Below are 16,729 nucleotides of genomic sequence, written 5' to 3' on the forward strand. Positions count from 1 at the left end.
AGTCGTTGTTCAAAAGGCTGGAATGCAGGCGAAAAAACTCAGGCCCAAAATAAACCCGTAGAAACGGATTGGGAATATTTTGGACATATTTTGGCGAGAGTGAAAGCTCTCGCTTTTCCTCTTCCTCTCTGGCTCCATCCAGATCCATTGTGGCGCCCCATGAGGAAAAGTTGCGCCAGGCTGCTGCTGCGCATGTGCAGTATGCTGCAGAAGGACAACTACAATGCGACGGGAGAGATAAGACCGGAGAAGACTGCACGGAAAGTGTGCTCACTGACGAAGTTTGGTTTTAATTCAACTAAAAGTTCTTCTTCTTTTCTAGTTGTTCACATAAAACGTGGTGATAAGAAGTGCGTGGTCACACAGTAGATTTGGAAAAGACCTGAAACAAGTAGCCTCGTTAAAAAAAGCGAGCGCGTCTGCTTGCGAAACACTTGTGGCTTTTTGGCTTGCAGTTGGGAAGCGGTGAGTTGACTTTATTAATGTTATTTAAATAAATCAGACATAATTGGCCTATTGTTGTTGCCTACTGGGCACGGACGTCAATTGAATGTCTATTCCAATTTGTAATTTCATTGAAATTACGTGGAAACAACGTTGATTCAACCAGTGTTTGTCCAGTGGGTGTGTTCTTGGGTTCTTGCAGCAAAACGTGTTCTCAAGTCGCAATAACTGATTGCGTTAGAAAGGAAAACGCTCACACGATTAGTAGTTAATTAGTTGTGATTTGACTGTTCTACATATCGCTGTTATTTACACTCGACTGTTATAGTTACTTTAGATATCTTTCATCTGTTGTTTATTTTAGTATTTTATTTTTACATAATACGTAACCTAACACACTTTCTGTTGTGAAGTGGACTTTCATTATAAGGTGGCCCTTTCGTAGCATAGACTACACCAACCATACACCTGGCATTTTATTGAACATTTGTTGAAAATGAACACATTTTGCATCTAATGCAAGTGAAACAATGTGTGACTAAGTCAAAATGGTGCTAGTTTGATTGTTTGTACGTGGACTATGACATGCCGTCGACTCAGACGTAGGCTGTTAGACAGTATGTGATATTATTCACTAGCTGAGGAACTCTGTTCTCTTTTATTGACGCGGAGTTGACTTTTCATACCTGGTCGAGCAACAACAATGAGTATTCAAGAGTCGATTCTGGTAAAACTGTAAATTCTGTAAACGCTTACCTGTACCTATCTTTGTCCTGTACAATTTCGGTCCTTCTGCGGGGTGCTGAAATTCATATTTTTTAATCGAATACAACCACCGAAGGTCCGCAGTTGTACAGAACAGAATTGTACAGGTAGCTACGCTAAGCGTTTTCAGAGTTGACGTTTTTACAAGAATCGACTGACTCATTGTTGTTGCTAGCAAATCATGAGGGAGCTACACAAGGTTCCCTTCAGTAGTCTACTTTCCAGTAGGGATCTGGGCCAAAGTAGTTCACTAAATACGGAATAGGAGTTCATTTGTGTCCTAACCTATTTATTGCTTTCTGTCATCCACCCATGGCTCACACTTTACAGTAGTTATTCATGTGTCATTATTCCTATTAGCACAGTGTAATAACTAGGCCTCGTACTGTTGCTTAGAGTTTAGGATTAGGGCTACAGCTGTAAGTACCGTGTAATACCAATATTTGTTACAGTGTACTCACAGAAATAATGACTCGGTAATAAGAACAGTGGAAAGTGTTTAATACCCATCCCTGTTAGACAGTCTCTCTTCTAGCTCATATAGTCTCATTGGAACAGCTATCAATCATACTCAACAAGTTGGACCTTAGTGGGTGGTTATAATGCTACATTTAACATGTTGGACCGTAAACGGGGTGGTTATAATGCTACATGTAACATGTTGGACCTTAGTGGGTGGTTATAATGCTACATGTAACATGTTGGACCTTAAACTGGGTGGTTATAATGCTACATTTAACATGTTGGACCTTAAACTGGGGGGTTATAATGCTACATGTAACATGTTGGACCTTAAACTGGGTGGTTATAATGCTACATTTAACATGTTTTACCTTAGTGGGTGGTTATAATGCTACATTTAACATGTTGGACCTTAAAATGGGTGGCTATCAGGGCATAAAATTAACTCGTATACCAGCCACTCAGATTTTTTACCAGACAAAATATTTTTCCCCCACTAAAATGACACCAACAAAACACAAAAACACTGATGAGCGTGCATTGTAATGTTTCTTAAACAATACATGTATTACTAGTAAGAAGTAATGTGGTATATTGTTCATTTTGTGACTTGTTACCAAAATATCAGAGAAACATTTTCACCTGCCCCTTTAAGGGCAGGAGGTTACCGTGGTAACACCACTGGAGTCATGTTAGTGCCTGTGAGATTGAGTCTGACTAGCAGAAGCGTTGTCTTTTCTTCCTTAGCAGTTGAAAGTCAAACATTAGAAGAAAAACAACCTAGCTTGTGAACAAAACAATGTAAATATTCAAGAAACACAAGGACAAAGTCTCACTTCAGTAGACTTTCATTTCAAGAAAAATTAGACCAACTTTTATGACTGTGCTCAGCACTTCTAAAAATGAATCTTTCACTCAGCTCTTCATGTGAGCACAGCCCCCAGCCAGACAGTGTTGTAGCCAGGGTTGCCAGGTCTAGCTAAAATGTATCAGACAGTGTTGCTGCCAGGGTTGCCAGGTCTAGCTAAAATGTATTTTTAACGACGTAGTCTAAGAAGCTAAATTCGATTTTCCATCAAAATACAAATTATTACGAGTTTAAGAATATGTCACAAGAGAAAAGATAAGTCGCCCTTATTAAACTCCCCAGATCATTTTCCATCAATGGATGTCGATTTAACTTGTTTTGACTGCTTTGAGTACGCAATAAGGCCGGAGTAGGTGTGGTATATGGCCAATATACCACGGCTAAGGGCTGTTCTTTGGACATAGCCCTTAGCTGTGGTAGATTGGCCATAAACCACAAACCCCTGAGGTGCCTTCTTGCTATTATAAACTGGTTACCAACGTAACTATATCAGTAAAAAGTATGTTTTTGTCATTCCTGTGGTACATGCCTGATATACCATGGCTGTCAGCCAATCTGCTTTCAGGGTTCAAACCAACCAGTTTATAATTGTAGATAAATCCTGTTTGTTCACGTGCACAACTATAGATCAATCTGACAGGAGAGTTTAAGTGCTGAAAGTTGGACAGAGGATCTCAATCTCTGAGCATGAAACACTTGGACCAACTTGGGGCTATTTTCTGGAAATTGTGCCATTGTTATGTGCCAGATGTTGAGACTACAAACCATTATAAATGGCCTATTTGCGAGATTAGCTTGTTATTTGTCATCAGTTCTAATGCGTTTCTCTACTGCCAATGACTGGAACGAACTCCAAAAATCTCTGAAACTGGAAACACTTATCTCCCTCACTAGCTTTAAGCACCAGCTGTCAGAGCAGCTCACAGATTACTGCACCTGTACATAGCCCATCTATAATTTAGCCCAAACAACTACCTCTCCCCCTACTGTATTTATTTTGCTCCTTTGCATCCCATTATTTCTATCTCTACTTTGCACATTCTTCCACTGCAAATCAACCATTCCAATGTTTTACTTGCTATATTGTATTTACTTCGCCACCATGGCCTTTTTTTTTGCCTTTACCTCCCTTATCTCACCTCATTTGCTCACATTGTATATAGACTTATTTTTCTACTGTGTTATTGACTGTATGTTTGTTTATTCCATGTGTAACTCTGTGTTGTTGTTTGTGTCGAACTGCTTTGCTTTATCTTGGCCAGGTCGCAATTGTAAATGAGAACTTGTTCTCAACTGGCCTACCTGGTTAAATAAAGGTGAAATACATAAAAAAAAAAAATGCTTAATGGTAAACATGTGTCTCTATAATGACATGTTAAATAATCCTACCTACAACTGGTAAACAGGAGTCTCCATAATGACATGTTAAATAATCCTACCTACACCTGGTAAACAGGAGTCTCCATAATGACATGTTAAATAGCCCTACCTACTGTCTCCATAATGACATGTTAAATAGCCCTACCTACAACTGGTAAACAGGTGTCTCTATAATGACATGTTAAATAGTCCTACCTACACCTGTCTCCATAATGACATGTTAAATAGCCCTACCTACTGTCTCCATAATGACATGTTAAATCGTCCTACCTACACCTGGTAAACAGGAGTCTCCATAATGACATGTTAAATAGTACTACCTACTGTCTCCATAATGGCATGTTAAATAGTCCTACCTACACCTGGTAAACAGGAGTCTCCATAATGACATGTTAAATAGTACTACCTACTGTCTCCATAATGACATGTTAAATAGCCCTACCTACACCTGGTAAACAGGAGTCTCCATAATGACATGTTAAATCGTCCTACCTACACCTGGTAAACAGCAGTCTCCATAATGACATGTTAAATAGCCCTACCTACAACTGGTAAACAGGTGTCTCTATAATGACATGTTAAATAGCCCTACCTACTGTCTCCATAATGACATGTTAAATAGCTCTACCTACAACAGGTGTCTCCATAATGACACGTTAAATAACCCTACCTACACCTGGTAAAACAGCAGTCTCCATAATGACATGTTAAATAGTCCTACCTACACCTGGTAAACAGGAGTCTCCATAATGACATGTTAAATAGTCCTACCTACACCTGGTAAACAGGAGTCTCCATAATGACATGTTAAATAGTCCTACCTACAACTGGTAAACAGGAGTCTCCATAATGACATGTTAAATAGTCCTACCTACAACTGGTAAACAGTAGTCTCCATAATGACATGTTAAATAGTCCTACCTACAACTGGTAAACAGCAGTCTCCACAATGACATGTTAAATAGTCCTACCTACAACTGGTAAACAGGAGTCTCCATAATGACATGTTAAATAGTCCTACCTACAACTGGTAAACAGCAGTCTCCATAATGACATGTTAAATAGTCCTACCTACAACTGGTAAACAGGAGTCTCTATAATGACATGTTAAATAGCTTACCTACTGTCTCTATAATGACATGTTAAATAGCTCTACCTACAACAGGTGTCTCCATAATGACACGTTAAATAACCCTACCTACACCTGGTAAACAGCAGTCTCCATAATGACATGTTAAATAGTCCTACCTACACCTGGTAAACAGGAGTCTCCATAATGACATGTTAAATAGTCCTACCTACAACTGGTAAACAGGAGTCTCCATAATGACATGTTAAATAGTCCTACCTACAACTGGTAAACAGCAGTCTCCATAATGACATGTTAAATAGTCCTACCTACAACTGGTAAACAGCAGTCTCCATAATGACATGTTAAATAGTCCTACCTACAACTGGTAAACAGCAGTCTCCATAATGTCATGTTAAATAGTCCTACCTACACCTGGTAAACAGCAGTCTCCATAATGACATGTTAAATAGTCCTACCTACATGTCTCCATAATGACATGTTAAATAGTCCTACCTACAACTGGTAAACAGCAGTCTCCATAATGACCATGTTAAATAGTCCTACCTACACCTGGTAAACAGCAGTCTCCATAATGACATGTTAAATAGTCCTACCTACACCTGGTAAACAGCAGTCTCCATAATGACATGTTAAATAGTCCTACCTACAACTGGTAAACAGCAGTCTCCATAATGACCATGTTAAATAGTCCTACCTACACCTGGTAAACAGCAGTCTCCATAATGACATGTTAAATAGTCCTACCTACACCTGGTAAAGAGCAGTCTCCATAATGACATGTTAAATAGTCCTACCTACAACTGGTAAATTTTGAAGTCGCCCAAAAACCCACAGCCTGTAACCTCCAATACATTTTCTCCCATGACATCGTTTTCAAAGTAGCCCGATTTGCGGGAAAACCGTGAAAATGGCAACACATGTTGCAGCGTCAGGTGTAACAGGCTGTAGGATACATCGTTTTTGACTTTGTGCGATTAATTTACCTGCTATGGAACAAAACAGCAGAAATACTTTGAAAACAGCTACTGCAGCATTTATTTTACTATACATGTGATCATACTGTTTATTAACAAATGGCAGCGAAATCCTGGCCCTGTGGAGCCCTGACCACTCGCCAACGTGGCTGGTGAAGTTGAGCTCTTACCCACCAATGCCAAAATCTACACGCAGATGGGTGGTTACAATACTACATTTAACATGTTGGACCTTAAACTGGGTGGTTATAATGCTACATTTAACAGGTTGGACTGTAAACGGGGTGGTTATAATGCTACATTTAACATGTTGGACCTTAAACTGGGTGGTTATAATGCTACATTTAACATGTTGGACCTTAAACTGGGTGGTTATAATGCTACATTTAACATGTTGGACCTTAAACTAGGTGGTTATAATGCTACATTTAACATGTTGGACCTTAGTGGGTGGTTATAATGCTACATTTAACATGTTGGACCTTAAACTAGGTGGTTACAATGCTACATTTAACATGTTGGACTGTAAACGGGGTGGTTATAATGCTACATTTAACATGTTGGACCTTAAACTGGGTGGTTATAATGCTACATTTAACATGTTGGACTGTAAACGGGGTGGTTATAATGCTACATTTAACATGTTGGACCTTAAACTAGGTGGTTATAATGCTACATTTAACATGTTGGACCTTAAACTAGGTGGTTATAATGCTACATTTAACATGTTGGACCTTAGTGGGTGGTTATAATGCTACATTTAACATGTTGGACCTTAAACTAGGTGGTTACAATGCTACATTTAACATGTTGGACTGTAAACGGGGTGGTTATAATGCTACATTTAACATGTTGGACCTTAAACTGGGTGGTTATAATGCTACATTTAACATGTTGGACTGTAAACGGGGTGGTTATAATGCTACATTTAACATGTTGGACCTTAAACTAGGTGGTTATAATGCTACATTTAACATGTTGGACCTTAGTGGGTGGTTATAATGCTACATTTAACATGTTGGACCTTAGTGGGTGGTTATAATGCTACATTTAACATGTTGGACCGTAAACGGGGTGGTTATAATGCTACATTTAACATTAGGTGACCTGTAGTTGTTGTACAGGTATATTTCCTAAACAGGTTTGTGTATTTGCATAGCATGTAGATTATATTGTATTTCCTGTAGGCTTTCCCAGCCATACCAAGAAGACATGGGACAGGTCTTTACTATAGGATGACATGGGACAGGTCTGTACTATAGGATGACATGGGACAGGTCTGTACTATAGGATGACATGGGACAGGTCTGTACTATAGGGTGACATGGGACAGGTCTGTTCTATAGGGTGACATGGGACAGGTCTGTACTATAGGATGACATGGGACAGGTCTGTACTATAGGGTGACATGGGACAGGTCTGTACTATAGGGTGACATGGGACACGTCTGTACTATAGGGTGACATGGGACAGGTCTGTACTATAGGGTGACATGGGACAGGTCTGTACTATAGGGTGACATGGGACAGGTCTGTACTATAGGGTGACATGGGACAGGACTGTACTATAGGGTGACATGGGACAGGTCTGTACTATAGGGTGACATGGGACAGGACTGTACTATAGGGTGACATGGGACAGGTCTGTACTATAGGATGACATGGAACAGGTCTGTACTATAGGGTGACATGGGACAGGACTGTACTATAGGGTGACATGGGACAGGTCTGTACTATAGGGTGACATGGGACAGGTCTGTACTATAGGGTGACATGGAACAGGTCTGTACTATAGGATGACATGGAACAGGTCTGTACATTGTACCAAGGTCCTGTACTATGGTGGTGGTGTGAGTATGATCATTGCCCCCCCCCCCCCCCCCCCATCCCCCAGCCTGATACAGTGTGAGGCAGATGGCCACAAAGCCTTATTATGCTGTGCTGATAGGAATTGTCAGTGACTTGGATCCATAACAGACGGTGTAAATGAACACTGTTGATTGTATCAGACCTCCTTTATACAGGGCGCCTCCTTGGACGCATTTAAACATTTCAACAAGGAGTCATTTGGAAACCGTCCTTCTCCCACAAATGTCTTTTATAGGGCAGCAGTATTCTGTAACTAAGGTAGACAGCTGTGCGTCTGTATCCGTAGTGTGGCCAGATATTCATTGGTGGGTGGGCCTGCAGGAGGGGGGGGCTCTTCTTTGTCTACACCCATTCAGCATCGTTCACACCCTCTTAAAAGCTTTAGCCCCACCCATCTCTATAAGGGTTGATCTGAGCGTTCTGTCCAAACAACAGCAGTCAAGCACCCTAGATAACTGGATAACGTTGGCTAGCTACTTCCAGACACAAATGAGAGAACAGCTCACTCTGACCATTTTACTCCCCCTAGCAGAGCTGCTTAGGCTGTTTTCATGTTATCCAGAGCGTTGGTGACTGTAACAGTGCTGCTGGCGCAATTGACGCCTTTTTTTTTTACCGGCCATATTCAGTGGGTTTTGAGCGTTTGTAAATTTGTCAGTTATTCCTGCGCTCTGGCACACTCAGACAAGGGTGCTCTGAATCTGGAGTAGATAGAGCGAATTTACCAGCTATGTCTATCGACAGTTGTCATAGTGACATCATGAAGATTCTATTGAAATGGTTACTTGCATAGTGGAGACTTTTGTTAAGACATGTAGCTATCTAGGTAAACAATGAACCATAATCCCAACTCATAATGTTACTACCCTGCATGAGTCTGCAGGTAGCTAACCAACCAGTTTCAATGTTAGCTAGCTAACATTAAGCTATAACTAGCAAAGCAAATGGCTCTGAGATACGAATAAGAAGATCATACACGTAACGTTAGCTAACGAGCCAGCCACTAACGTTAGCCAGCTAACTAACAATACACTTTAACTTGAAATGAAAACAACTTCTGTCAAAATTAGAAATGTGTAATATCTGAAAATGTAGCTAGCTAGACTATCTTATACATCATGGATGGACGCTTCTCCCTTTCACGGATACCACGGTTGCCCTTAGTTTGAAGATGTAATCCGGAGACAGGTGTTTTCTCCATCTCCTTAGCTATCAGACTCTAATTCCACTGATTTCAAAACTCGGTCCTCCAGAAAGTGGAGAGCAACACTTATGCAGTTCTACTATGTGATATATTAAAAAATGCAGCGTTTGAAAGGATTACCTGCACATACTGACCAGCTCATGTTATAGACAGAAGTGATCTATATGGCAGACCAATCCGAACTCATCTCTTGGCATGTCCAGCCCACTCATTATCTCAGCCAATCATGACTTGCGGGAAGGTTGCTGGCTTTTTCTGTGGCTAAACCAACTAGGCTTGTAATATAACAATTTTATTCGTATTTACAGGTGGCATACAAGTTTGTTTTTAAACCTCTCTATGGTATGTGGGACGGTAGCGTCCCAACTCGTCAACAGCCAGTGAAACTGCAGGGCGCCAAATTCAAAACAACATAAATCCCATAATTAAAATTCCTCAAACATACAAGTATTTTACACCATTTTAAAGATACACTTGTTGTAAATCCAGCCACAGTGTCCGATTTCAAAAAGGCTTTACGACGAAAGCACACCAAACGATTATGTTAGGTCAGAGCCAAGTCACAGAAAAACACAGCCATTTTTCAGCCAAAGAGAGGAGTCACAAAAAGCAGAAATAGAGATAAAGTTAATCACTAACCTTTGATGATCTTCATCAGAGGACACTCATAGGACGTCATGTTACACAATACATGTATGTTTTGTTCGGTAAAGTTCATATTTATATCCAAAAATCTTAGTTTACTTTGGCGCGTTATGTTCAGAAGTTCCAAAACATCCGGAGATTTTGCAGAGAGCCACATCAATTTACAGAAATACTCATAATAAACATTGCTAAAAGATACAACTGTTATGCATGGAATTTTAGATCCATTTCTTCTTAATGCAACCGCTGTGTCAGATTTTAAAAAAACTTTACGGAAAAAGCACACCATGCTATAATCTGAGTACAGCGCTCAGAGCCCAAACAAACCATAAAGATATCCGCCATGTTGGAGTCAACAGATGTCAGAATAGCATTATAAATATTCACTTACCTTTGATGATCTTCATCAGAATGCATTCCCAGGAATCCCAGGTCCACAATAAATGTTTGTTTTGTTCGATGACGCGCGATCACTAGGTGCAGACGAAAAGTCAAAAAGTTCCGTTACAGTCCGTAGAAACATGTCAAACGATGTATAGAATCAATGTTTAGGATGTTTTTAACATAAATCTTCAATAATGTTCCAACCGGAGAATTCCTTTGTCTTCAGAAATGCAATGGAACGCAAGCTAACTCTCTCACGTGAACGCGCCTGGTCAGCTCATGGCTCTCTGGCAGACCTCTGACTCATTCCCCTCTCATTCGCCCCCACTTCACAGTAGAAGCCTCAAACAAGGTTCTAAAGACTGCTGACATCTAGTGGAAGCCTTAGGAAGTGCAATATGACCCCATTTCCACTGCATCTTGGATAAGCAAAGAGTTGAAAAACTACAAACCTCAGATTTCCCACTTCCTGGTTGGATTTCTTCTCAGGTTTTTGCCTGCCATATGAGTTCTGTTATACTCACAGACATCATTCAAACAGTTTTAGAAACTTCAGAGTGTTTGCTATCCAAATATACTAATAATATGCATATCCTAGCATCTGGGCCTGAATAGCAGGCAGTTTACTCTGGGCATGCTTTTCATCCGGACGTGAAAATACTGCCCCCTACCCAAGAGAGGTTAAAGCTCATGAAAATTCACATGTTCCAGAAGGCATTTCTGCCCAAAAAATTATTTAGATTTAAAAAAAGAAGTTTACTTTCAAATGGCTCTCCTGTGAAGTAGTGACCCTAGTGAAGTAGTGCCTAGTTTCCTGAAATGAGTCACATTTTACCATGAGACTGAGAGAACATTTTGTTGTTTTAAAGCTAATTTCCTGCAATTCTACGCATTTTGCCATGGGGCGAAAGCGTTCCACGGAGATGCTGGCCCATGTTGACGCCAATGATTCCCACAGTTGTGTCAAGTTGGCTGGCTGTCCTTTGGGTGGTGGATCATTCTTGATACACACAGGAAACTGTTGAGCATGAAAAACCCAGCAGTGTTACAGTTCTTGACACAAACTGGTGTGCCTGGCACCTACTACCATACCCTGTTCAAAGGCACCTACTACCATACCCTGTTCAAAGGCACCTACTACCATACCCTGTTCAAAGGCACCTACTACCATACCCTGTTCAAAGGCACCTACTACCATACCCTGTTCAAAGGCACCTACTACCATACCCTGTTCAAAGGCACCTACTACCATACCCTGTTCAAAGGCACCTACTACCATACCCTGTTCAAAGGCACTTAAATCTTTTGCCTTGCCCATTCACCCTCTGAATGTCATACATACACAATCCATGTCTCAATTATCTCAAAGCTTATAAATCCTTCTTTAACCTGTTTCCTCCCCTTCATCTACACTGATTGAAGTGGATTTAGTGACATCAATAAGGGATCATAGCTTTCACCTGGATTCACCCGGTATAGAATAACTATCTTCAAAGTAATGACTCGGGACGTCGGGTTTGATATGAAAGCTTCTTTTAGTAATAATACTTGATCTCGTTACATTTAACAAACTTTAGATTCTACAGAGCAATGCAAGCAAGATGCTAGCGCAAAGGAGCCAATAAAACAATCACCTGTCAATTGCACTTAACTAGCGTTCGCTCTCTACTTCCTGTCGCAAGGCATTCTGGAACTTGCAGTCAAAAGCGTAATTCAATACTAACCAATACAATTACATATGTAAATAACTGTAAAGAAATATCTTTAGATACAGCTCAATGAATTAACTTTAACATTAACTCTGTAACACATTAAAGTTACAACATCCTCCCCCCCGATGAACAACTGTGTTCATCTAGATCTCTAGGCAGTATATCAACTGAATAGGTCTCCTCAACAAAGTCCCTGAAGCAGTACGAACTGAACATGATCTAACTAGGCCATCTCGGCCTGGAAACAGTTCCTCAATCTTTCCTAGTTTCCAGGTTTGTCTGGGTGTGTTATCTTCTCCAATGAATACAATTACATATGTAAATAACTGTAAAGAAATATCTTTAGATACAGCTCAATGAATTAACTTAAACATTAACTCTGTAACACATTAAAGTTACAACACCCGGTGAGTCTATCTTGGAAAGAGCAGGTGTACTTAATGTTTTGTCCAGTCAGTATAGGTGTGTTGACTGTGATAAAGCCACTGGATGATGAGCTGTCTTGTTTGCTAACTGAACAAATTAAATAGGCAGTGGCATGGTAAATGTAGCCATAGAAACACACATACAGTATGCCTCAATGCAGTCATATTCCTGGCTTATTGGGGTAAACTTTCAGCTAGTTTTTTTTGGCCACCCATCCCATGAGAGTGAATGTCATTCCAGTGCACTGCTAGCTATGCATTCTGATGGTGTTTGCATGTTTAGGTGTACATAAAAAAAATTACAATTTTTTTTTCTATTTAACCAGGAAGGGGTCATTGAGATTTAAAATCTATTTTTCAAGAGCGTTCTGGCCAAGATAGGCAGCACCAAGTCATTACAAAAATTACAGACAAACAACATGAAAACTACAAGTAATCTAGTAAAAACCATAGAATTCACAAGAGTATAACAAAATCAAAAACAGCAAATTAAAGTAAAGACAAATAATGTCCCATCTGGAACACAACTCGGCTGGTCTCTATTTGTAGATTATGTTAGTGTTTGGACTATCCACATGGTGTAAAGATCTGGACTGGACGGGCAGTGTCTCTGGTCTCTATTTGTAGATTATGTTAGTGTTTGGACTATCCACATGGTGTAAAGATCTGGACTAGACTGGCAGTGTCTCTGGTCTCTATTTGTAGATTATGTTAGTGTTTGGACTATCCACATGGTGTAAAGATCTGGACTGGACTGGCAGTGTCTCTGGTCTCTATTTGTAGATTATGTTAGTGTTTGGACTATCCACATGGTGTAAAGATCTGGACTGGACGGGCAGTGTCTCTGGTCTCTATTTGTAGATTATGTTAGTGTTTGGACTATCCACATGGTGTAAAGATCTGGACTAGACTGGCAGTGTCTCTGGTCTCTATTTGTAGATTATGTTAGTGTTTGGACTATCCACATGGTGTAAAGATCTGGACTAGACTGGCAGTGTCTCTGGTCTCTATTTGTAGATTATGTTAGTGTTTGGACTATCCACATGGTGTAAAGATCTGGACTGGACGGGCAGTGTCTCTGGTCTCTATTTGTAGATTATGTTAGTGTTTGGACTATCCACATGGTGTAAAGATCTGGACTGGACTGGCAGTGTCTCTGGTCTCTATTTGTAGATTATGTTAGTGTTTGGACTATCCACATGGTGTAAAGATCTGGACTAGACTGGCAGTGTCTCTGGTCTCTATTTGTAGATTATGTTAGTGTTTGGACTATCCACATGGTGTAAAGATCTGGACTAGACTGGCAGTGTCTCTGGTCTCTATTTGTAGATTATGTTAGTGTTTGGACTATCCACATGGTGTAAAGATCTGGACTGGACTGGCAGTGTCTCTGGTCTCTATTTGTAGATTATGTTAGTGTTTGGACTATCCACATGGTGTAAAGATCTGGACTAGACTGGCAGTGTCTCTGGTCTCTATTTGTAGATTATGTTAGTGTTTGGACTATCCACATGGTGTAAAGATCTGGACTGGACTGGCAGTGTCTCTGGTCTCTATTTGTAGATTATGTTAGTGTTTGGACTATCCACATGGTGTAAAGATCTGGACTAGACTGGCAGTGTCTCTGGTGTCTATTTGTAGATTATGTTAGTGTTTGGACTATCCACATGGTGTAAAGATCTGGACTGGACGGGCAGTGTCTCTGGTCTCTATTTGTAGATTATGTTAGTGTTTGGACTATCCACCTGGTGTAAAGATCTGGACTAGACTGGCAGTGTCTCTGGTCTCTATTTGTAGATTATGTTAGTGTTTGGACTATCCACATGGTGTAAAGATCTGGACTGGACTGGCAGTGTCTCTGGTCTCTATTTGTAGATTATGTTAGTGTTTGGACTATCCACATGGTGTAAAGATCTGGACTAGACTGGCAGTGTCTCTGGTCTCTATTTGTAGATTATGTTAGTGTTTGGACTATCCACATGGTGTAAAGATCTGGACTAGACGGGCAGTGTCTCTGGTGTCTATTTGTAGATTATGTTAGTGTTTGGACTATCCACATGGTGTAAAGATCTGGACTAGACTGGCAGTGTCTCTGGTGTCTATTTGTAGATTATGTTAGTGTTTGGACTATCCACATGGTGTAAAGATCTGGACTAGACTGGCAGTGTCTCTGGTCTCTATTTGTAGATTATGTTAGTGTTTGGACTATCCACATGGTGTAAAGATCTGGACTAGACTGGCAGTGTCTCTGGTCTCTATTTGTAGATTATGTTAGTGTTTGGACTATCCACATGGTGTAAAGATCTGGACTGGACTGGCAGTGTCTCTGGTCTCTATTTGTAGATTATGTTAGTGTTTGGACTATCCACATGGTGTAAAGATCTGGACTAGACTGGCAGTGTCTCTGGTCTCTATTTGTAGATTATGTTAGTGTTTGGACTATCCACATGGTGTAAAGATCTGGACTGGACTGGCAGTGTCTCTGGTCTCTATTTGTAGATTATGTTAGTGTTTGGACTATCCACATGGTGTAAAGATCTGGACTAGACTGGCAGTGTCTCTGGTCTCTATTTGTAGATTATGTTAGTGTTTGGACTATCCACATGGTGTAAAGATCTGGACTAGACTGGCAGTGTCTCTGGTCTCTATTTGTAGATTATGTTAGTGTTTGGACTATCCACATGGTGTAAAGATCTGGACTAGACTGGCAGTGTCTCTGGTGTCTATTTGTAGATTATGTTAGTGTTTGGACTATCCACATGGTGTAAAGATCTGGACTAGACTGGCAGTGTCTCTGGTGTCTATTTGTAGATTATGTTAGTGTTTGGACTATCCACATGGTGTAAAGATCTGGACTAGACTGGCAGTGTCTCTGGTCTCTATTTGTAGATTATGTTAGTGTTTGGACTATCCACATGGTGTAAAGATCTGGACTAGACTGGCAGTGTCTCTTGTCTCTATTTGTAGATTATGTTAGTGTTTGGACTATCCACATGGTGTAAAGATCTGGACTAGACTGGCAGTGTCTCTGGTCTCTATTTGTAGATTATGTTAGTGTTTGGACTATCCACATGGTGTAAAGATCTGGACTAGACTGGCAGTGTCTCTGGTGTCTATTTGTAGATTATGTTAGTGTTTGGACTATCCACATGGTGTAAAGATCTGGACTGGACGGGCAGTGTCTCTGGTCTCTATTTGTAGATTATGTTAGTGTTTGGACTATCCACATGGTGTAAAGATCTGGACTAGACTGGCAGTGTCTCTGGTCTCTATTTGTAGATTATGTTAGTGTTTGGACTATCCACATGGTGTAAAGATCTGGACTGGACTGGCAGTGTCTCTGGTCTCTATTTGTAGATTATGTTAGTGTTTGGACTATCCACATGGTGTAAAGATCTGGACTAGACTGGCAGTGTCTCTGGTCTCTATTTGTAGATTATGTTAGTGTTTGGACTATCCACATGGTGTAAAGATCTGGACTAGACTGGCAGTGTCTCTGGTGTCTATTTGTAGATTATGTTAGTGTTTGGACTATCCACATGGTGTAAAGATCTGGACTGGACGGGCAGTGTCTCTGGTCTCTATTTGTAGATTATGTTAGTGTTTGGACTATCCACATGGTGTAAAGATCTGGACTAGACTGGCAGTGTCTCTGGTCTCTATTTGTAGATTATGTTAGTGTTTGGACTATCCACATGGTGTAAAGATCTGGACTGGACTGGCAGTGTCTCTGGTCTCTATTTGTAGATTATGTTAGTGTTTGGACTATCCACATGGTGTAAAGATCTGGACTAGACTGGCAGTGTCTCTGGTCTCTATTTGTAGATTATGTTAGTGTTTGGACTATCCACATGGTGTAAAGATCTGGACTAGACTGGCAGTGTCTCTGGTCTCTATTTGTAGATTATGTTAGTGTTTGGACTATCCACATGGTGTAAAGATCTGGACTGGACTGGCAGTGTCTCTGGTCTCTATTTGTAGATTATGTTAGTGTTTGGACTATCCACATGGTGTAAAGATCTGGACTAGACTGGCAGTGTCTCTGGTCTCTATTTGTAGATTATGTTAGTGTTTGGACTATCCACATGGTGTAAAGATCTGGACTAGACTGGCAGTGTCTCTGGTCTCTATTTGTAGATTATGTTAGTGTTTGGACTATCCACATGGTGTAAAGATCTGGACTAGACTGGCAGTGTCTCTGGTGTCTATTTGTAGATTATGTTAGTGTTTGGACTATCCACATGGTGTAAAGATCTGGACTGGACGGGCAGTGTCTCTGGTCTCTATTTGTAGATTATGTTAGTGTTTGGACTATCCACATGGTGTAAAGATCTGGACTAGACTGGCAGTGTCTCTGGTCTCTATTTGTAGATTATGTTAGTGTTTGGACTATCCACATGGTGTAAAGATCTGGACTGGACTGGCAGTGTCTCTGGTCTCTATTTGTAGATTATGTTAGTGTTTGGACTATCCACATGGTGTAAAGATCTGGACTAGACTGGCAG

General features: G+C 40.5%; 1 protein-coding gene across 2 annotated transcripts in view; it reads left to right on the forward strand.

The window, feature by feature from the left end:
* Positions 1-219: 219 nt before the first annotated feature.
* The window catches only part of kank1a (KN motif and ankyrin repeat domains 1a), a 212,569-nt gene continuing 196,059 nt past the window's right edge, over positions 220-16,729 (forward strand). For both annotated transcript variants that reach the window (XM_071352454.1, XM_071352457.1), the window contains exon 1: positions 220-465. The gene's annotated coding sequence lies outside the window, so the exon portion shown is untranslated. The remainder of the gene's footprint in view (positions 466-16,729) is intronic.

The sequence above is a fragment of the Salvelinus alpinus genome, chromosome 19, assembly GCF_045679555.1.
Source record: "Salvelinus alpinus chromosome 19, SLU_Salpinus.1, whole genome shotgun sequence".
NCBI lineage: Eukaryota > Metazoa > Chordata > Actinopteri > Salmoniformes > Salmonidae > Salvelinus > Salvelinus alpinus.